General features: G+C 40.7%; 1 protein-coding gene across 1 annotated transcript in view; it reads right to left on the reverse strand.

Moving 5' to 3' along the window:
- The window catches only part of vsnl1a (visinin-like 1a), a 45,365-nt gene extending 36,925 nt beyond the window's left edge, over nucleotides 1-8,440 (reverse strand). Inside the window, exon 1 of the mRNA XM_008287386.1 lies at nucleotides 8,357-8,440. The gene's annotated coding sequence lies outside the window, so the exon portion shown is untranslated. The remainder of the gene's footprint in view (nucleotides 1-8,356) is intronic.
- Between the last annotated feature and the right edge of the window lie 14,310 nt (nucleotides 8,441-22,750).

A 22,750-nucleotide genomic window follows, 5' to 3' on the forward strand; every position in this document is an offset into this window, starting at 1 on the left:
GTGATCACCGTTATTATGTGACGAAACATTTCTGTCCTGATGGGAGACGATGCCGTCACTCATAGGGCACAAAGGGTCACTAAATGGTTTGGTGAAAATTATGTGAATCATGTGCTATGCCCATTTACAGTCAACAGATCTCAACCCATTTGATATTGTTTGTAAGATTTTGGACCAACATGATACAACACCATCATCAAAACACTGAATGAGGGAATATCTTTTGGTAGACTGTTGCTCCTTTCGTGCAGTAGAATTCCAGACACTCTGAGAATTAATGCTACGAAGTACTGAATTAGTTTTGGAAGCATGTGATGCCCCAACACCTTCTACAGACATGTTATGTTGGTTTGTCCTCTAATTTGGCACCTATCTGTATATGATACTGGACAGACATGGACATAAACAGCAACTTCACTGATGTTTCTATGCATAATAGCACGACCCTGTCTCCACAAAATAACATTCCTCTACAACTGAACTATATTCTCTCGCCTAATTTTTAAATACATGCAATTTGTGGCCTGTGACATTGAAGAAATAAAATCAGCAACCGGACTTCCACCAAGACACCCAGAATTTGAGAAACCATCAGTATAAGTGTCATTTTCCTTTGGTTTTCACTTGATTTCTGGTTATGTTTAGGAACCAAAACTATGTGGTTAGTTTGAGGTAGATATCATGCTTTGTTAGACACTTTTACAAGTTGGAAGATCGGTTAAGGTTTGATTGGGTTAATATAAAATGTCATGGTTTGGGTTCAAATGCAACCTCTCGCTACGTATTTGAAGTGTCTCCTTTATTTTCTGGGCTACCAGCATGACAAGTCCTGCCCCATCTAATGTATGATTGGTTGGTTGAACAGAAGCAACACGTTCTTTGAAAATGTAATTGAGAGTGCAGTTTAGTTGAATAGGAACGTAAATTTGAGGAGACTGGGTTGAACATTGAGATGTGCATATCTTTGGTTATATCGGCTCCAAGTCACCGTATCAAATTAGCTTAAAAGGCCTATGTACATACATATTTGTGTATTTTTCTGTTTTTTGTTTTTGTTTATTGGGTTTAGTTTAGTTCAGTTGCGAAGGTAGAAAGGTGAGAGCAAGGGGCTAAAGAAAACATCATGTCAATGAGGGTTTCTCTCAAGTGTTAGAGAAACAAACATGTATCTGTGAGTGCAAATGTGTATCCATAGCTCAGCTGCTTCATCTAATCTGACAGTCTGCACTGTTGATGGAGAGAGAGCAGTGTCGAAAGTAGCACATTGCATCAGGAAAGTTATTCTTAGTGAATGGTGGAGAAAAAAAATTTAACAATTCTTCATTTTGTGAAGGTCTTGTGAAGAGCCGCTTCAAGCAGCTCAGACGGTCCCTGGGCCGCAATCTGGAAGCCATTTGTCTAAGGAAGATAAATATACTTTGCCCTGAAAACCAATTTCAAAAAGTTTTTCATCCAGGCTCAGCATGACCAAAGTTCATAGAGGAACTTCAGATTAATAACGTAGAAAACTGAAATTTAAGTTATGTAATGACTCATTGTGCCCCCTGAACTAAAATACAACAAATAAATTTAGTCATTTAAATTGAATTGCTGCAGGTTTGGTATGAGAAAGGCTATGTTGTACATATGAGGTTGGATATTTAGATAATGCTGAACTAGAATTTAATTAAATCAGTGACAATATCATAAAAATTAGAAACAATATTATCGAGTTTAATAGATGGTGGGAGGCAGAGATGAGAATCCAACCAAGAATGGGAAGAATTTGGAACAGAGAGGGATCGAGAGGGACGCAGTATCACAGCAGTCCAAGATCCAAAAATCAGTTGAGCGCCATGAAGCGCCTCCACAAGGCCGAAGCTCACTGAAAAATGTCACTTCCCGCAGAACAGTGATGAATTAACTACAGGTAAGGAGCTTTGTTGACCTGTGTGAGCACCATTAGTTTTAAAGGTCTCACCGCATTAATACAAATCCTCGTTTTTGTTCTCTGTGGCAGGAAATAACCTGCTTAGGAAGCCCACATTTCACAATTGACACTCACACAAATGCCATGGATATCATTGGAGCCAATCAAAGAAATGTGGGTCATTTATTGAGCCAAAACACTTTGGCACATAAAGCCACTGCACCAATACACCCCATTGATCTGCACTTTTCCCCTACATTTATAGCCCCTGACTGAAAGGCCCTCCAGTACCATGACCCGTATGTGAGGACGCAGTACTCTGGTAGTTATAATACAGATTACGCAATGTGAGCATACAAAAGTGCCCAGATAAAAACCTTGCATCTCTTAAATAGGAGCCTTTCAAGAGCAAGGAAAAACAGCCTTTTATTACGGTGACCTGCCGGGCATCCTAAGTGCATTCAGGTGTTTGTGAGAAAGAGAGGAAGTTGTACAATTTTCTCATTCATAACCGACCCTGTGATGCTTCAAGTGCAGTCTCAATGTGACAATCAACTAAATTTGTGTTCAGCAGTGACTCATTTAGCAGCAGTGAATCAGCTCTAGGGGGTGGAAGATCTGACCAAAAAGATCATATCACGATGTTTTGCGGCTGGACCATGATCCGCAATCTGGATCACAATTCTCTCTGCAGATTTAGTTGAACTCATGCGATCACATGAATGGTTGCCTAGAGACAAAGCCTGCCACTTCAGCTCAAGGCTGAAGGCACAACTCGCAAATCTCTGCATCTTGTTCTCTGATTTCTTTCTGGTATTTCAAGATCAGAAGTGGTGTTTCATATTTCTGCGACTTTGACGCTTCTTTCAGGATGTTGGTCCAACGTAGCACCGCTGTCAGTCAGCACAAGTGACAATGTTTATGTTGAAAGGGCGTCAACATCTTTTAAACTGATGTCTGGTTTCTAAAATTCTTTCGTTTCATGTCATTGTAAAATAGATTTTTCTTCAGTATCACTAACTGCCACAAATGACAGTTTTTGGCTCCAGTCACTGGTCGGCTGACGGCAGCAAAGTCCAACTTGGTTAAGTGTAGTCACCAAAGAGACTTTAATAGTTTGGGAGTACTTCAGGGAAAAAAAGATAAGGTGGTTTATACACTGTGCAAAGTTTCGATGGCATACAGCAGCAACAGCAGGCGAATGCATGAGCAACTGAAGAGAAGACACACAACTGGTCTTATGGAAGATGCACCACCAGAAAACGAAAAACCACCTTAAGTGTTGTCTGTTCATTAAAAGGAAAAGAGTTTTAACATCGCTTGTCCTTGTAGCTGCTAAACACACTCATGAATCTCAAAACCCAAAAGTAAAATGAGTCTAAATTAAGATTTTTTTGAAGGAACATTAATCATTTAGATTAATCGACTATAGTAATAAAATAGTCAAAAGATTAATCAATAGAGAAAGAGTCTTTAATGGGAGCCATCCACTCACTGCTGCTGCAGTTGTCCATCACGCTGCCTTCTGTTAAATGAGCTGCCACGTTTCTGTTGAGGTCCTCGATGCCATTTAGCTGCCTCTACTGTGAGTCTCTTGTTCCGCGAACAAACTGCAATTCCACCATCTTGGACTGCAGCTGGCGATGGCAGTCCTCCGTCTCCTCATGGATGGATTTTATGGTGTCCGTTGTTTTGCTCTGCAGCCTTGGTGAGCTTAGCGTAGCGGCACGCCTCCACCCGCTGCAGGTTCTGTTTGGAATAACGCTACAATCTCCAGCTGCAGTCCAAGACGGTGGAGTTGCAGTTAATTTGCAGGACGAGGGACTCACAGCAGAGGCAGCCAAATGAAATCAAGGATCACTACAACTGCAAACTGACAGGAAGGGAAACACAGGACGGGCCGGAAATGAGGAAATCTGTACAACTCATCCGAAAAGCAGATCACATGCCAAATTAAGATTGTCAACGATATAATATCATCGGACCTTCCACTTCTAACTGCCACTGCAAGCAGACAAGGTGTAGAATAAAATCCCATGTTACAACCATTTTACTGCCTTTATACAACTATTGGTGGCGTGCTCCCTTTAGTTAGTAGTCAAATTACAAACAGAGCTTTCATGAAATCCTTTATCTTCTACAGTGTATAGAGCTCAGCCCAGAAAAGAGTCCAGTTGGTGTTGAGACTAACTGCTCATTCTGAAACACACTTTAACCAGTCTGGCAACAGCACTGCTTCCCAAACACCAATCAGGCTGAACCAAACTACAACGTATGTAAAGAAACCAACTTGGAACGTTGGAAAGAAAGAAACGCCAAAGCCAAAGTAGATTAGAATGTTATCTGGCTCTAAAAAGAGATTATGAATTGGCAGAACATCTCTATACTGTCAGAGACAACAAGCAGCGACAGATCCAAACCAAGTACAGGCTCAGTGATCACGAACCATAAAGGGAAGACATGGAAAAGTCACGGCAACCAAAAGTGACAGAATACGGGATCGCTGGTGAATGTTTCGTTTTACTTCACTCAACTGCAATTTCAGAGCTGCAGTTGGAAGAACTAAATAAGCTCTCAAAGTTAAAAAAAAAAAAAAACACTACAAGGAGAAAGACATGGCACACATCTTGCTGCCAAACATCAACATGCCAACTTAAATCGGAGCGTTGATGCTGCAACAGCAAAAGCTCTGCTCACAGCCATGCTTTGGAGGCACTCTTTGCAATAAATGGAGCGCATTATAATGTCATATTCCAGTGTTTCCCACAGATGAAGTATATATTTGCTGTGGTGGGTGGAGCGGCGTGGCCAATATGCATGCACAAACTCATGCAGTTCCGAGGGAAACAGTTGACCGGGTTGTTTTCTGAAGGTACAATGCACAGATGTGTCCTAAACGCCTCACATGCAGGCTATCAGCAGACAGTACAGTTTACAGATGCTCCCTGAACGCCTCACGTGCATCACGCCTCACCCTGCAGCCCTGCACATGCATATGATATAATGCACATGTATAATTAATAAATGCCAGTCTTAATTTTGTATGGAGGTTTCTATTACTGTTGTTGTGTACTATCCAAAGTTTGAGTTGAGTGTTGATGCTTTGGCCTAAAACCAATAAAAGGCCCTTTGAATTGAATTTAATTGACTACACGCCTAAGAAATCTCTAATTCTATGTCTTGTTATGCTAATCTTTTGGTTTTAGTTCTTAAATATTAAGCTTAAGGGATAAAAAGCTACCCATGTAAAGGGATCGATGAGAGTTGAGTGCCTTTAATTGCAAAAAAGGTTGGGATGTTGCCACCAGATTAAGACAATGCTGCCGATCCCAGTTTCCAGCTTTCCAAAGGCAAACAAGCATCCACAGATATGATGATAGTACACGAGAAGATGCATCTGCAGCAGTCGTAAGGGGTTAAACGATACTGAAATGAACAGAAAACTCGCGTTTCCACTATGTTTGGCAGTCTTACAACGAAACCTCCCAGTGCTGCAGTGAAACCGAGGAGGCGATGCGCTCTGACAGCGAGTTACTAACGCTTTTCCTTTACGAGATTGGCCGAGGCTGAAGACGGCAGCTGCAGCTGGAGACAGATGTGTCCTGGGAGAGATGTGAGCTGGAGATGCGTGACAGCTTTGCCATTATGTCACTGTGTAGGTGTGTGTGAGCGCTTGTGTAACAGAAAGAAAAAGTAAACACGTTTGTATCTATACGGCATGTATGCAAAGTATGTAACTGGTTCGTTACAGTTTTATTTATGTGTTGAAGACTGCATGTGCAGAGTTTTTTACTGCAGAGAAGAATTTCTGGCGCCACCTAAAGAGATAAAAGCCAGCACCAAGGGAAAACCGCCAATGCCAAAAAGATAAGAAATGAGGATTTTTGTTCAAAGCTGTACTAGGTTTATTGATCGGGGTTTCATTTACTCATGCATAATGAATCAAATGCTTAAACTTACAGGAAAACACACAGATTTCTGTCATATAGGGAAACACCTTACTGTACGCCTTTACTGTAAATGGCTGCTGTGCAGTCATCCCCCAAACTCCCACTCTGAGCAGGAAAAACCCTGATGTCTGCCACATACGTTTAAAGAATGTTTGTGAATTCGAGTGCACTTTGCATCCGAGGACAACAGGAATCATAAAGAATTAAGCTTAAGTGCTGCATTTGAAGGCGACTGAAGCGCAGCACATGCACGCTGTTGGCATATATGACACAAAACATGAAGCCACTCTGGGGGATTAATGCATTTTCGCTACAAGATACATGCTTCTGTTGTGCTAAATGGTCACTCTTCCCCAAAATGTGCACAGTGTGCTTCCAGTAGCTCGCACTGCATCACAATGCAAGTGTTACTCACCACGCTGTCTCTCGTCACTCATTCAACAAGCAGCAGAGCTGAATCTGCATCTGTGTTGTGTCAGTTGTTTGGCCCAGCTTTGCAATAATATGCGAGCGGTTTCCCCATGTCATGCAGTTATATATCTTAATAATTAATGCCAAGAATGTTTAGATAATGACATGCAGTTAATTTCACTATTCAGGAACGCGCACTGAGCGTTTAATTTATGGTGCACGAATAAATCACACGTTCTTTAATACCGCCCACTCGCCTCGCTTTATGTAAAAGCTGCAACTGCACAATCTTTAAAGTGACGCAAGAGGCAACATGTTATGGTGGAGCAATTCCAAAACATCGTCTTCCTACACATTTTTAAATATACTTTTTTTTGGGGGGGGGGCCCTTCAATTTGTGCCTGTAGCCTTTGATTTGACTGACTTAGATTGGCTGTATCAAAGCAACCCACATACCTTAAATATCTGATATTTGTCTTCCATACTTGTCACTCTCCGTCCAACACCTCCACTAACTGTCATTCTCCAGAGCTGCCTACGAGCCCTGTCACTCCCTCATCCTTCCTGTTGCTTTTTTGCCATCAACCTGCAATAATTGACGAATGGAATGCAAATCGTGTCTGAGAGGAACATCTCTCTGCTCAGCTTACAAAATGTGACAAATTGCTTTCACATTCTGCTCTGTTATCATTCTACCGCTTCCACGCCACATAAATGCAAGGAAAGTGATTTCAAAAGTAATCAAGGTGTGATTTAAACGCAACACGCTCTTGTCAACACAAACTGGCGAACACACACCCCGCCCGCCCGCTTCCTCCTAATTTTATGCATCATAATGTTTTGCACCAGTTACTCACATCTACCACAGGAGAAAAAAAATTAAAAATGAACAGACAGCTGGTGCCTCATCAGCAAATGTCAGTGCTTTGTTTCAGCGAGAGAGAGATGAGTGGGACCGAAGCCGGGACAAGACAACACTGGGGTCACTCTGCAGTGCAATGCAGAGCAAAAGCACCCTGCCGACTCCAAACCTGAGTCATAGCCCTTTGTCTCGCAGTCCACCGGGGGCCTAAAAATGACTCAAAATAAAAAAAATAACAGCTGTAGTTACACATCAGCAGACAGGTGCGGCCAAACATATATTGCCAAAAGAGGAATTTTTACAATCCTGCAACAAGCAACGGAGCTGCCCCTGAGCCAGGCATCAGGCTATTACATAACACTATCCCTTACCATCATTTGCCAACAGGGGATGACCTTGAGAGGAAGGCAGAGACCAGAGAGGCAACATCAGAAGGGAAGCAGAGCAGTTTGAGGGGGGTTAAATCTGGGGAAATCTCACAGATTTTTATTTTTTATCTTTTTAATGTAATCCTGCTTCCCTTATTGTCTAGAAATTTGTGTGCAGGAGAGGTTGGAGGGGGGTTACAACAATCGTGGGATGTGCTCACGCCTGCATTGATTTGCAAAAAGTAGCTTCCCATTGAGGGTGATGTGGGTTAAGCAGACACACACATACATACACAACACATCCCCGCCTTCCTTTTGCACACACACACCCTTCCTTGCAACATCTGCACCAACTACACCAGAAGACATCACACCACACTGTGTCATGTCACACCAAGACACCACATGCAAGCCATAATTATAATCTACACAATTCACACATGTCTTGCCCTGATCGAGAAGATTACACTTTTGTTGATGAAAGCCTGGCATGTGTGTGTGTGTGTGTGTGTGTGTGTGAGGAGGCAGCAAGTGTAAACCCTGGCAAGACAACCGTGTTTATCTAATGCGTGCAAATAAAAAAACACAAAAATGACATCAGGATTTGAGCAAGCAGCTCCAGAGGCTGCATTGATAGATTGCATGTGTCCTCATTGTAATGTACGTCTCATTAATATGGACTTAATGCGCCAATAAATCAATAAATTACCCTCATGAAAGCAAAAGGATGACGCACCAGGTTGCATCGCGCTCAGATGCATAACAAAAAATAATCATAATTTTTTAAATAAAAGGAGGCAATGTGAAAAGCCCTGCCATGCATCAGTCAACACATCACACACAGCATCCATCCTACCTTGCGAGAGTGAACGAGAGAAGTCCGGTGTGCTGTCTGGAGTGGTCGAGAGGAAGGGGGGGAAAAAACAAGCGCTTCAAAAGAAATGCTCTTCTGTCGAGCCTCTAGTAGCTTCAGATTTTTTGTTTTGTTGTTGTGGGGTTTTTTTGTTTTTTTTTTTCTTGCAGGGAGAAAAAAAAAAGTGAGCCTCGACTGAAAGAAGTGAGCGGTGCAGGTCCGTCGGATGATGCTGCTGAACACAAACTGCTGCTGATGTGCAGAGAGGAGGAGACAGTGAGCAGCTCTGTCTCTCTCCGCCTGCGTGTGGCTGAGCCGAGCACCGGGCACACAACACGGGCGGCGAGGAGCGGCGAAGGTTGTGTTTGTTCACCAATATCAACCGTGTGGTGCCGTCTACTGCTAGAGAAACGACATTTAAATGGTTTTCTAGACAAAAAAGCACATCCACGTAATGCTTTACTAGCTGGTAAATGAACTGAACTACTAGTCGTCCATCTGCTTTAATTTTCGCGCCACATGTAGCATAGCATGAAAAACGATAGCAACATTAGCTAACCGGTTAATTAACATCTGCCAGGGTTAATGCTAAAAAACCAGCATACATTTAAAAGGTAAGTAACTTGGCAATAACGTTAAGTAATTACTGGATAGAGAAGTAAATGACATTGCTATTGTAAAACTGCAAACCTATCTCAAAATAGGTGGTCTAAAGTAAGATTTAAATTAGCGTACAATGAGCATTAGCCTCCCTGTCTATGGTGTAGAATACTGCTGGCTAGCTAGCTAGCTTGTTGACTGTACAAAGTAATTTTAAAGTAACAGCTGCAAAAATACAGCAAAAAACAAACTACACTGATATTGCACAGGGTTTGAAGTCTGAACTTCTACAAAAATAGGATAATAACAAACCATAAAAATACACAGCTGATAAATAATACTGATATTAGGTAGCTAGCTAATCCACATCAATTAGGGTTACTGCTAAGCTAACTAAAGCACTGTCCATGTACAAGGTAAGTAACGTGTAAATAATGTTATCTAATAATAAATGGATAAAGAAATAAATTATAGGACTAGCTTGAAGTGGTAACGAATGTCACAATTAGTGGTTAAAAGTAAGATTGAAGTTACCATAAACTAAACATTGGTCTGAACTTTTCAATTGTAGAATATAGTTTGATAGCTATCTAGTTGGCTGTTAGCAGTAATTTTAAAGTAATAACCACAAAAATAACATTGGGTGGTTCAAAGAAAAGCAAACAGTAAATTCTCACATCTCTTAAAGAGCGGGTAATTATTCGTGTTTGTTCTGTCACTCTGGCCAACTCTGTTTCTATAATGTAAAGTCGAGTAACAATTAAAGCTAGCATTTGCGGTTAGCTAACTTAAAACCTGCTGCATGGGTGAAACTAATTAGTCCACAGGGCAGTCATAATTCAATAACATAGATAGAAAAATCCCATAAACGCAAAAGATAATATGCATATAGAAGATAAATAATAACAACATTAGGTAACCAGCTAATCCAAGTAGGCCAGGTTTCATGCTAAACTAACTAAAGCAAAGTTCCAGTGAACGGTGAGTCACTTGTGAGTAATGTTAACTAATAACAACTAGGTTAAGAAGTAAAGTGTTAGCTAATGTTACAGTCAGTAGCTGAAAGTAAGATTTACGTTAACAAACTGAGCATTAGCGTAACGACTAGATAAGGAAATGAAGTATATTAGTAGCTTTAGGTGTTAACTAGTGTCACTGTCAGTGTAGAATAAAGTTTGCTAGAAAGCTAACCAAGTGTTAGCAGTAATTTTAAAGTAATAACTGCAAAAATAGAGCAAAAACGAAGTCGTACTATGAACGGTTTTATTACTTTCAGGTACAAACTAATATTACATTCAGTGACTGAAAGTATGTTTTAAGGTTAGTTTCCTTTCTTGGTCAAAAAAGGCATAAGCCTTCATAGCATGGGTGACACAAATCATTACACAGAATCCTTTTCAGGAACATAAAGATTCTGTTGTGCGTAGTACTTTTTTGTGGTACTGTTTGCTGTTTTAAATAGTACCAATTCTCATACTGTAAATAAGAATACTAATTTCTGTTTAAACATTTAATATCATGACCTACATTCTTTCTAACACCCAGCAGGGCACAACTTCTGTGGCTACAAAAATAAGTATGCCGATATAGAAATGTATAGGAAAATGATCCTACTAGTGACAGTGTTCAATTTGTGTATTATGGTCTCATTTACAGTAAAATACACAATAAAGCAGGATATGCTTTAAGGCAGGAGTGCATTGCGTTTCACAAGACACAACCCAATGGATGTACATCATTTCCTTGAATTTTCAGTCTGATCCACTCGTCACTAATTTTGTCTGATTTAAAAAAAAACAAGATATCAAATTCCAAACTCAAGGCTTCAAAACAGTAGTCCACAAACCAGTGCATTTTATATATAGTCTGTGTGGTTGGTGAGGCCTGTAAGGTACACAGGCGTCCTAAAATTCTTCCTTCTTTTCACATTAACTGAATTGCATTTACAGGTGCTTTAATTTGAGGTTCCTGACATTGTGCATGCTGGATCACTGTTGTGGTGTCGTAGCTCAGTGGGATGCAAACACACCCAATGTAAATGCTGTTAGTAGCACTTGTATTCCTGTTGTGACAGGTCAAAAAGTCTGCTGTGAAAAAGGTCTTTTTTATGAACTGTAAACAATGTTATCATTGTCAGAAACTGAGCAGAAACAGAGGACTTCTTGATTGGGATGTTAAATTCTGTGGACAACAAAACAGCAACAGTGCTACAGTGCCATCTCCGCGTTCCGAATTAGCATTATGATGTGTGCATCTGTTCTGGTACAGGACATCTAGGGACTGAACAATTATTTCTTTTGTCTTCATTTTTTTCTTCAAAGGTTTGCTGTGGGATTATTTCCATGTGTTTGGACTCACAAGTTTGGTATAAGGTGAGACACTGCAGCTGTATGCAACAAAACACATTGGATAATATTATGCAGGGTAGTTCAGGCTGACGAAGACCATCCACCACCAGTCTGTTTTGAAACAGCACTCCAGTCTGAGCAGTCTTTTTTTTAATGTGGAATATTTTTTTCTAGAACGTCATTGACCAAAAATAAACTATGCTTTACAAACAATCTTGATAGGATTACTCTTTTTTTAATGAGTTGTACTTGCTCTGAGCAGTGCTGCTTTCAGATGCAGTGTTCATACTCTCAGTCTGTTTCTATTGTAGGTTTTGTAAAGACAAGGCGATGGATAAAACCGCACAAGGCGACACTGGACCACAAGATGGAAAGGAGCTTACTTCACCGCTCTCCCCAAAACAACCAAGAACAGAATGTACAGTGACAAATGACCACAGGGGGAGAAGCGGGTTTCACTTTCCAGAACTTTTGACATTTAGCAAAACCATTAGCTCTCCATCATCAACAAATACCCTGCAGAAGAAGCAGGGCCTGATTTTCACCGAAGAGCGTGTGGATTTTCAAGATGAGAAACATGATGAGCTACCACAAGACACTAAATTAAATGTCACTCCTATTACTAAGGCGACTGCTTCACACAGTAACAGTGCACCCACAGGATCTGAAGTGTGTTTTATCACTGCAGAGAGACACCTACTGCTTCTGGGGAAAGATGAGCAGCCTCCAGTTACTAAAACAGACAAGCTCAGCTTATACCCAGGAGATGATACAGATGGGTCTTTAGCAGAGTCTCCCGCTTCAGCCAGCGCTGACACACCCGTTCTTCGTGATTGCACATGGCTGGGCAAATCACTCGAGGACGAGACCCCCGGTGGTTGCAGCCTTTCTGCTGGAAATGAAGATGGGAGACAGATGCAAAGCTACGTCAATCAAATACAGGCGGCTACGTTTGCTTCAAGAAACGAGGAGGTCACATGTCAGTCTGATTGCGCTTGTAATGACACAGGGTCCTGTACGACACAGAGCCAATTTGCTGAAGCTGTAGAGTCTAATCAGAAGAAGGACGAGCTTGGATGTAGTGAGAGTATCCTTGTTAGTGAGGAAGAGGGTGACAGTCGCTCCAGTTATTATGAAGACTCTAAACTATTCCACTCAAACCCTGAAGATGACCACTCTGGGAACTTGTCAGAAGGTGAAAAAAAGAAATTAGAATTGCGGATTTGTGAGAATGAAACAGCTTCTTTCTGTGATGAGGAAACAAAAGGCCAAGTTAATGAGAATGGCATGAGCAAAATCTTCATCCTTTCAGCTGCTGAATGTGCTGAGGGATCACTTCGTTCTTATGATGTGACATTAGACAGAAATATTGCAGTCGAGAATGGGAGTCCTAAAGTTGATGACTTCTGTGGGGCAAAAGAAGAGCATGCTGCTTGTAAGATAATAGCCAAAACTCAGAGTGAAACGGCTGATCACACAACAGAGACTCCAATGCCGGTTAGAATCAGTCAAGAGCCCGCTGAAGGAGATAATCATGCAGGCCTTTCGAGTGTAATTGACCCTGCAATCTGGAGTGAAACTGACGGGGATGCTGAAGAGAAACGCTGGAACTCAGTGAGCACTGCAGGTGTGGAATTATCTCCATCAGTAAAAGACCACGAGATGGAAACACCTCTTCCACTCTGTTCTGACGTCGGGCCATCACAGAGGGTCTCATCTCCTGACCAGACCGAGCATTTTAATCACCAAAGCGGAACACGACAGGGCAAAGATGAAAATGAGGACTTCTGTCAGTCCTGCAGAGAACCACAGGCTTGTTCTGTCACCACCGACGAGACGCACGACAACGCTGGCAGTGAAGTCAACTGTCAGTGGAAATCCAGTCCCAGCAGCAGTCTCACAAAGCCTCTTCCAGCTGGGGATGATGGAATACAAGAAAGCCATGATACTGTGGGACAGCAGTTGAAAGAGCAGAGTAAATCCGGCTGCTTTCCTGTCAGCCTTGATCACCTGAAGACACAGGAGGTCGAATATTCACAGAGAGAAACTGAAAGAGTGGACGAGACAACTGAGATAGAAGAAATTCTGCCTTTTATAGCAGAAATGGAAAGTGATGAACATGGGAAGTTAGAGGAAAAACTTCAGCTACAAAGTGAACAACACGAACATGACACACCCGAAGTATCAAATCGCCGTTGCATCAGCGACTCAACAGAGCGAGAAACACTTGAACGTGACTGCAAATTTACACTTATTGAAGGTGAATCAGAAAACAAGGAAGACCAATGTTTGTCTGATTACCTGTTTAGCGCTGATATTTCCATGATGGATGTGACAACTGAGGAAACGGAACAAAAAGACGTGACAAATTTTGGAGAGCAAATGAAAACTGACGGGCAAGAAAATACAGAGACGCCAGCGAAATCTGAGGATGATGGGCAGCTACAAAAAAAAGCGAGTGACGTGTCTGCTGGTGAAGGATTTAGTCAGTGGACAGAGGGGAGCAAACTGGCCGCGGAGTACAAGCTCAGTCATTTCTCTGATTGCGAACACACAGCTGAAAATAAAGACCATCTTTCAGCTTTTGTGTTACCTTCCACCAGTGATGCAGTTGTGCCATGTCAGCATGATGTAAGTCATTCACAAAACGCTCACTGCAACCCCGCAGCACTTAACTGCAGTGACAGATTTTCCCTGTTGCCATCTGCCTTCACTCTCCACAACCGTGTGCTGTGGGGGTTTGACACTTTCGAAAAAATTCGTCTCTCACCAGATGATGATGATGATGCCGCTGGCCCGGGCAACAACCCTGCCCTCATCAGGTCGCCCAGCCAGCTGTTGCAAACATCACAGCGACAAATTCACCACTGCATGCAAGTGGAGGAGAGTGACAAGCACGAGGAGATACCACAAGAGGAGGAGGGGGAGGAGAGATTTGAGCGTCACATGACAAATGGATTCATGAGCAGTGATCCCGCTTGTAATGAACTCCCAAACTTTATCTCAGCAGCAGATGTCACTGCTCCCGGACGGCCGGAGCAACAGCCCAACTGTGACTCAGCCTCTGATTCCTGCGAGCACATTCAGGATGAAATAATCCCACAGTCAGTGTGTCCCGCTGCTTCCGCCGAGAGTGAAGACAGCCCTGCCTCTGATGTGAGCGACTGCGCTGAGTTTGAAATGAAGAAACAGTTCGACTTGGTCTTGAAAGAGCTGAACTTGTTCTTTGATATCAGCAGAAGTGATTTTTCAGGCGACAGTAGACCGTCATCACCTGAACAGCGTGGTGAAATAACCGGACCTTTGGAGGCCTGTGCATCAAAATGTAAAGAACGTCTCAGCAGTCTTGAGCTGGGACAACGCAGAGACACATCATCAGGTAGCTATAGATAGGCTTCATCTTTAGTGAACAGTGTAGAGTGAATAAATCAAGTCACACAACCACACTGTTAAAAATAAAACCCTTAATATTGGCAGCACGCATGAGGTACAGTCAGAGCAGCTTCAGCAATTAACAAATTTCACCATACCTCCCCAGTTGGTTGGTAAGAATAAGACAGTACATCTTATGTTACACGTTTTCCTGAGTTTAAACAGGCACATGAGGAATTATATATTTAAAATGCCCTAATTTTCATTAGTTTCCAGAACAGAAATCTGAACATTGGATAATGACAGCTTCAAAATGTTTGCTCCACTTTGTTGCCATATTAGAGTGAAAGATTTTCAGTCAGGGGATTTTTGATACCTTTTTAAATCACTGCAGAAATCAGAAAATACTACCAACAGTCAAGAAAAAAAATACTTTTTCTGACATGTTTTTAGGAATAAAATGTTGCTCAAATCAGGCTATGAATGATACATGAACAAATATGGAGAATCTTTCAAAAATATTGATGTCTTTAAACCTCGAAAGTTTGCTGTTTGTAAGAGCTGCTGAAGTAGAGCTTTCTGATATGAGAAAAAAAAGGCATTTTGAGAAAACAGACTTCAAAGGTACATAGTTGAAATCTACAGATGCAAGTAGATAAAGTGTAGTAAAAAGAAGCAGCTAAATCTGTGTTTTTTCTTTAAGTCTATATGAAGACATGTCATGGAAGCAAAATATCTCAAAATTTCAAAATTCACAAGTGAATGTTTTTGCCTTTTGTTTATTTCTCAGTCATAACTGCTTTCAAATAATTACACTCAGCAGTGCCAGGATTTGTAATTTGGGTTAATACCTCACAAAATGTAAAGACAATCTAATACATCTCTGTACAATTTTGTTCATGATTCAGTGTAGTTATACAATATAAACTGGTCTAATGTCGATCTCAAAATCCAATGTGCAACAGAGACTGAAACAGTACAAAACCTGAAGAAATAGTTCCAGTAAGAGCACATTATGATGAATCTGCATCAGCTAACCCTAGCTCTAAGTAGTGACTGTGCGAGGTTTTGCTCTCTGCTCTGGTCTGGACTGCACTGTGTTAAAAAAAAATATAAATAGTTTCTTGCCTATTTTCAGATGACGCTGATGAAGATCTGGAGATGTGTGGCGGTGATCCGGTGGTTTCTGTTGTGGGCAGTGACAGTGAACAAGAAGTGCCCGTTAGCAGACACACGTGCCAGGAAACATCCATGGACACTGCAGAGAAACACACAGGTTCAGAGTTTACTTACTTTTAAATCACTATTTTTGGCCACAGTTCAAAAAAACTTTCATCCATTATCTCTACACCGCTTAATCCTCACTAGGGTCGCAGGGGGGGGAAGGCAGGGGACACCCTGGACAGGTCACCAGTCTATCACAGGGCTACACTTGGAGACAGACAACCAAGCACACTCACATTCACACCTACGGCTAATTTAGAATCACCAATTAACCTCAACATGTTTTTGGACTGTGTGGGAGGAAGCCGGAGAATGCTGCACGAGGACAACATGCAAACTCCACGCAGAAAGATCACTGGGACGCGAACTGGCGACCTTCTAGCTGTGAGGCAACAATGCTAACCACTGAGTCACCTTGCAGCCATAAATGGGCAAATTTGAAAAGATGACACAAATGCAGTGGCTAAGCGGTTGACATAATTATCCAAAAATCGATTCAAGTCAGTTAGAATAATTAGATAAAAACAACATTTCAATGAAACAATGAAAATACTTAGTCATGATTAGGGGAAAAGGTTGAAGCACTGGATAAACTGGACATTTAAGTGTCTGTTCTTGTCTTTCTCTAGTCATCTGTGGCAATGAGTCATTTGAATAAAGCAGTATTTCTTGCCTCAGGTTTGAAGTCACACTATCTGATCACTGGTCAAGTTCAAAAACTTGAAAAACACAACGACAAAGCTTTATATATATATATATATATAAAGCAGCACATATCAGCAGTGACTCAGTAGTCCACTGTAATAGGAAGAGTGAAATTTTACTTAGAAAATGGTTTGGACAATCAAAGAAGCACAAACTCCCAACCACTAAAATGACAGGCTTTAAAAACATTTCATCAAATGGTTTAATTAGAGTTAACTGCCCTTTTATTCCATTGTTTTCTTTGCTTCACAGTTAACAATGTTTTCACCGAGCGGTGGCTGATAGACTTTAAAAGGTCAGCTAGGTTAATTCAGTGAGGAAATACAATTACTTTCATTGATTTGTCTTTTCAAATTGACGCAGCTCACTCTCATGAATGTTCAAATATTGTTTTCGCCTTCCTCAATAAGCTGCGGTGGAACGATAACACCCCGTCATGAATGCAAAACTAACATTGTTTAAGGGTAAACACAGAAACAAATACAGCAGAATTAGCCGGTCATTCTCGGATTTCTCTGACTGTCGATATGTTGCTTTCAGAGCCCCTGGAGATGGAGCGGAAAGGGAAAATGTGGTCTCCGTCTTTCATGGGCCTACCTCTCTTGGAACAACTGAGCCACCGTGAGTTTCATATTGTGCTGAGAGACAAAAGACTTTAAAACCCCAGAGCATTTTATCAATAAAATGGTGGGTTCTTTTTGGATTTGCTTCAGGATTTAAAAAGAAAAAGAAAAAGGCACCCGGAAATCATTTGAAAGGTTTTTAATGTGTTTACATATCATAAAGGCTGGTGGGCAGTGGTATGATCAGTCAATAATGTTTTTAAACTGATTATTAGGAACTCATGTTGACTTTATTTCTTGTTTCTGCTGTATGTAGTTTAAAGACTCCATAAGCAAACTAAAAATGGCAAAGAAAAGAGACAAATAAACCTCATGGAAGTACTGAAAGTGACACATAGTCTGCTTCAGCCAGTCTCACCTTTTCCTTCCTCCTCCTCACTCTCCTGGTCCTCACTGCAGTATGAACCCATGTGTGTCTGCTGGGAATAAAGCGGGCTTCCCTCTGAATATTTAACAGGGGAGGCAGCCTAACAACCTGCCTACCTGGTGATTGCAATGTGCTCACCTTGTCAGTTTGAGGGACAAAATCAGTCTAATACCACGGCTACTGTCTCCAAACATTGACAAACATTATGTTAATCTTGTCAGCTTTGGTTTAAAAAAAAAAGAAAACAGTACAAATGGCAGCGTGTACATTTTTTCTCATTTTCTTGTGGTTTCTTTGCAGCAGTTAATGGAAATCCAGCGCAGAGCCCTCAGGCAGCCAGCAGGACCAATGCATACAATGTTATATTTATGTGCTACTGCTGTGTGTGCAGGACCACCAGTGCAGCCAAGGAGACTGGAGCCCCTGAAGACATGCACACGACCGATCCGGGTCGGACTTTCAAAGAGAGCCAAGACCAAACACCTGCACCGACCCCACCCCTATAAATGAACGACGGACATGCAGTCAAGGTGAAAAAAACTCCTTAAAAGTTCCGTTACTTCCAATATTCAAGGTTCTAATTTGTATTTTTCACGGTTTTCTTGTGTTCTCTGTTGGTTTTTGTGAGTGGTTCTGGTTTCTATACATTTTAACTGCCCCTTGAGCCACATAATCCACAAAATGTCCTTTTTCACCTTTACACATTCACATACCCTCTCGGGAGTTTCCCCGTATACTCACACTCTGCTGTGGCTTGTCCACTGAGCAGCTCTGGTGCACCATTCAGGGAATAAGTGCCTTGCTCAAGGACACCTTGACAGTACTTGGGGTCGACTTTTGTCCAGTTGGAAAAATGTTCAGGTTTAAACATATTTCTTAAATATTTATTCAGCTATTTATTTATAGAAAGCTATTTATCTTCTTCATTGTAGCCTCTACTATGGTTTCAAATGTTTACACATTCTCATTGTTTTCAATAATATACTATTTATACATTTGTATTTATATGGTATAAAACACATTCACTTATTCTTCCCTTTTGTTACATATAATTGGTGCTCACATGTTTTACCGTAGGTGTATTGTTACAGTGTGCTCTCTGTTCCTGGTGTGTGTGGGCATGTTCAGTTTATGTGTTCTGTATTTACCATTAAATGGGTTCATATGTATGCAACATGTCCTTGAGCAAATCTGTGGGAGGTGAGCTGCAGTTGAATTTTAAAATGGCCTGTTTGCCCACGAATTAAATAATATAATTCTATCGAAAATGTGTTTTTCATGTATACACTGTGCATGACAGTATCTCCAGGCAAACACTGATTCGTGCTTATTACTGTGACAAACGGGGAGCGTATATTTACTTATTTAATGTTGCATCCACTATTTGCTGCAGGAACCACAGTGAGTGTTATTTTCCTGCCATGTAATGGAAAAAGCTTCCTTGAGACCTTATAGATTTTTCTAGTACAGATTACATCCTTTACATTTACCTTTTTTTCAACAAATTGGATAAATGTCTTCTTTGTTATCACAGCAATCAGATTACAATTTTAGTGACCTCCTGCCACGACTGAAACACAACATAACAATGCTGCAAGTGTTAATGAACTGATTACACGTTGTTAAGCTGTGATAAGACTTTTGGCTGCATTGGAGTAGCTGCTGAAAAGCCGATAGTGTAAAAGAAATGCAATATTCCTGACTAAAAGCCTAACTGGTTTTCAGATACACTGAGTGGAAGGATAATTGATTTGAGCACAGACTCGGCTCCAGTTGTGTTGGCTGTAGGCAGTGACACCTCAGCTCAAGTTATAACTGTGGGATCAAGAATGTTTGTTTACCTGCATTCACAGCTCCCCAAATGAAAAGTGAACGGGTTTGTGTGTGTTCTTAAGTCTTAAGACTGTTTATTCTACAGCATGGAGGGAAAGTTGGAGAAAGAGGACGTGAGGACAGCACTGGAAATGTGACTGCACCTACTTACATTAATAGTATACCTTTCTTGTCATAGCTTACTTTCGCTGGTTGTCTTGCTTGTTGCAGTGTCGTTTCTTACGTCAGCGTTTGAAACATAATTAGGAAGGTAAGCATTTGCAGCACATTTGTCCATAGTCCCTTTCAGACTTGCGATCCTTTCCATTTATCTGACAGCATCCAAATGTGTCAGCTCTTTGTCTAAATGAGCACCCTGCTCACTTAAAGTCCTGTTCAGTGGTTTTTACATTGTGACATCAAAATTGGTCCAAAAACATAATTTGTGTGCCAAAAGAAATTAAAAAAAAAAAAACACTTTTCTAGTTTAATTTGCCCGACAATTTCACATCTCAGACTTGGGATGTGTGTATTTAAGAACATGTGTTGTCAAATAGATGAAGATGTTTTCTTAATTTGCTTGTGCTTTGTCTAGTTGTGTGCATTTTTGTTAGCTCTTTAAAGCTTGGGAAAGCAGAAAACTGAAAAAAAAGGGGGAAAAATCTTAATTTTAACTATACAAGCACTGGTGTATACACATGCTTCATATATGTATGCAACACAAGTATGATGTAAACATTGCAGAAACTTAACGTTGAATTAGCCACAGTTGAGAATTTGGCTACAGTTGGCAGACGGCTTAACTATTAGCAACATTCAACATAGCCATTCATCGCCAGCTTGCAGGTGAACAGCACAACTTTACCAACCACTACATGACCACAACCACAGGGAAATGAAGTTAGCAGCTTATACTAATTACTGCACCTAAGTATGCGTCACCATTACTGTCTATTAATACATGTTTTATTGTGTTTATTGTCAGACTCTCTTCTTGAAAAGTCCAACTTCCTGTTTTTTGGGTTGCTTTGCAGTTAAAACAGCAGTCTGAAAGCTCAGGATCTTGACTGGTTTCTGCACAAACCAAACCTTGTTCCTTTGGGTGCAGTTGCATCAAGGGAATGTGCAATTTGTGGCAGGGTGTTGTGGATTAAAACACTAGACATGCAAATTTTGAATAATATTCTTCATAGTCTGTGGCATTATCAGTTAATAATTGGTTAGTTGAAAACAGTGGACATTTGCCCTGTAGTAGTAGTGCTGCTGTAGTCGATGCACATACAATATGAGCCACAGACGTTTCCTTAAGCGTCACAGAGGTCTTTGTCATGGTGGCCCTGTGGTTGACACCTATAAGGCTATTTGCAAACACACAACTGCCCATAGTCCAACTGACCACCTCTTCTTTGTCACTGCAGTATTAAACAGTAAGCAACTAGATACTACAGCTAATTTAAAGTACGTGACATGTGTATTGTCTAGAAAATGGTATCCAGTATAAGAAAGTACGAAATATGCAGTAATTCAGATCTTAACTGAGACCACCATAGTTGCCAACTTCTCTTGCAATATTTTCTTCCACTGAATCAAGTGTTTCAAAATCTGAAGGGATGTTCATATGCATCTGCGTTTGTAGAACCACCAATAGCAATACTATGCTCTCTCTGAAAAGACCTCTGATTAGCTATGAAGTCTGAGGTCTATGTCAATGAATATCTTTTCTAAAGCTTAAAAACAAAGCCAAGAGGAGCACCAGAAGTTTGGTTTTCCCTTAATCCACTTAAATTACAATGTGGTGAAAGGTTCGTGTGGAATTTTAGCTCAGTGACACCAACAAATAACTGCCTACTGAAGCTCACCAGCTCAAATGCAGGCCCAGTGTTCTGCTGCTGTATTTTGAATGGCATCGCCCAACTGTACATCATGTCTTTCAGCCATTGTACCCCTGAGAGTGTCAGTTCACTGATGTTTTTCATGATTTTGGAATAGGATTTTTTTTTTAATGTTCTGATCACACTTCAGATTCAGAATGGCAGGACATTACTCCCACTAAATATAAGAGGCTTTGGAACATTTTGTTTCAATGAGCAAGGTGCCTCAGCTGGCAAACAGGCAAGTGCAAATCAAAAAGAAACAATGCCATGGTATGCATTTCCAAAAATAATTGGATTCAGACGCTACACATTCAATCTGCCTTTTTAATCAGGCACAGTCTGTGAAAGCTGGGGGAGTTGAATTAGATTTTTTTTGGTTGATAATGACTTTGTCAGTGCTAGTTGTGTCTGAGCGGTGTTTGTCCAGTTTGTTTGCTGATTTGTTGCAGGGCTTAATCTTCACATGGAAATGGACATTTTCCCCCTTAGACACGTTCATCTCAGTTGTTGGTAATGGCAGTTTTTTATTCCAACAAACTGCCAACTTCTTAATACATTATTCATGTATCAATATCTATTATTCGAACAGCTTAATGTTCCAGTCATTGTCTCTAATGAGAACTCATTTCCATCTCCAGTTGCTGGAATGGTATTTCATCTATTGTTATTTCTTATTGATTACACACAGGCCAGTAATCTTCTAGTTTTAGTAACACTTCACTTGAAGTGCAATGAAGTGTGTTACCCATGTACTATTACATAATTGTCACTTTTCAAAAGTAAAGAATGATAAGCCATTTCCACATGCATTGTGAAAAGGGTGAGGAATTAATTCCCCACTGTTTTGCAGTTGATGAACCAGACTTATCATTATGGGGAAGTCTGCTATGTTCTAAAAATGTATTTGGCCTACATACTGTGGGTAAAATGAAAGCAGACTTTGTGAACACCAACTGCTACAGCTAGAGGATTAAAATGTCTGTAAAGGACCACATGATTTATCTTTTTAATGAAATCACCACAACATATTAATTGTTAGTTGACATTAATCAATGTTTGTAACCCTCTTACATATTGTTTCTGTGAGGAAACAAAGTCTTTTTAACCTGTAAACCTTCTCATTTACAAACATTTCAACTTTAACACATTCAAATTTAGTCACATTTTATTGTGGCGTACACTTTTAGTAGGTAGAGCCAGATGAAAGAGAAGAGTGATATCTTCAAATGACATCTTTAAATTAAGATAACTTGACAAGTATGTGTATGGGTCACTAAAAAACTATTCACTACCTTCTGTCCAAACCACCAATTATCCCAAATTATCCCAGATATAACTGAGCACAAAAGGCCTAACGAGGAGTGAAGTATTGGACTTCACATGCCCCAAGTGGTGCATAGAGCTGCAGTAAGATTTAATACTTGCTATGTGATGAAAATCCTCCCCTAAAGCTGAAAAAGGAGATTAGGTGT

This window comes from Stegastes partitus, unplaced genomic scaffold, assembly GCF_000690725.1.
Source record: "Stegastes partitus isolate 25-593 unplaced genomic scaffold, Stegastes_partitus-1.0.2 Scaffold498, whole genome shotgun sequence".
Taxonomy (NCBI): domain Eukaryota; kingdom Metazoa; phylum Chordata; class Actinopteri; family Pomacentridae; genus Stegastes; species Stegastes partitus.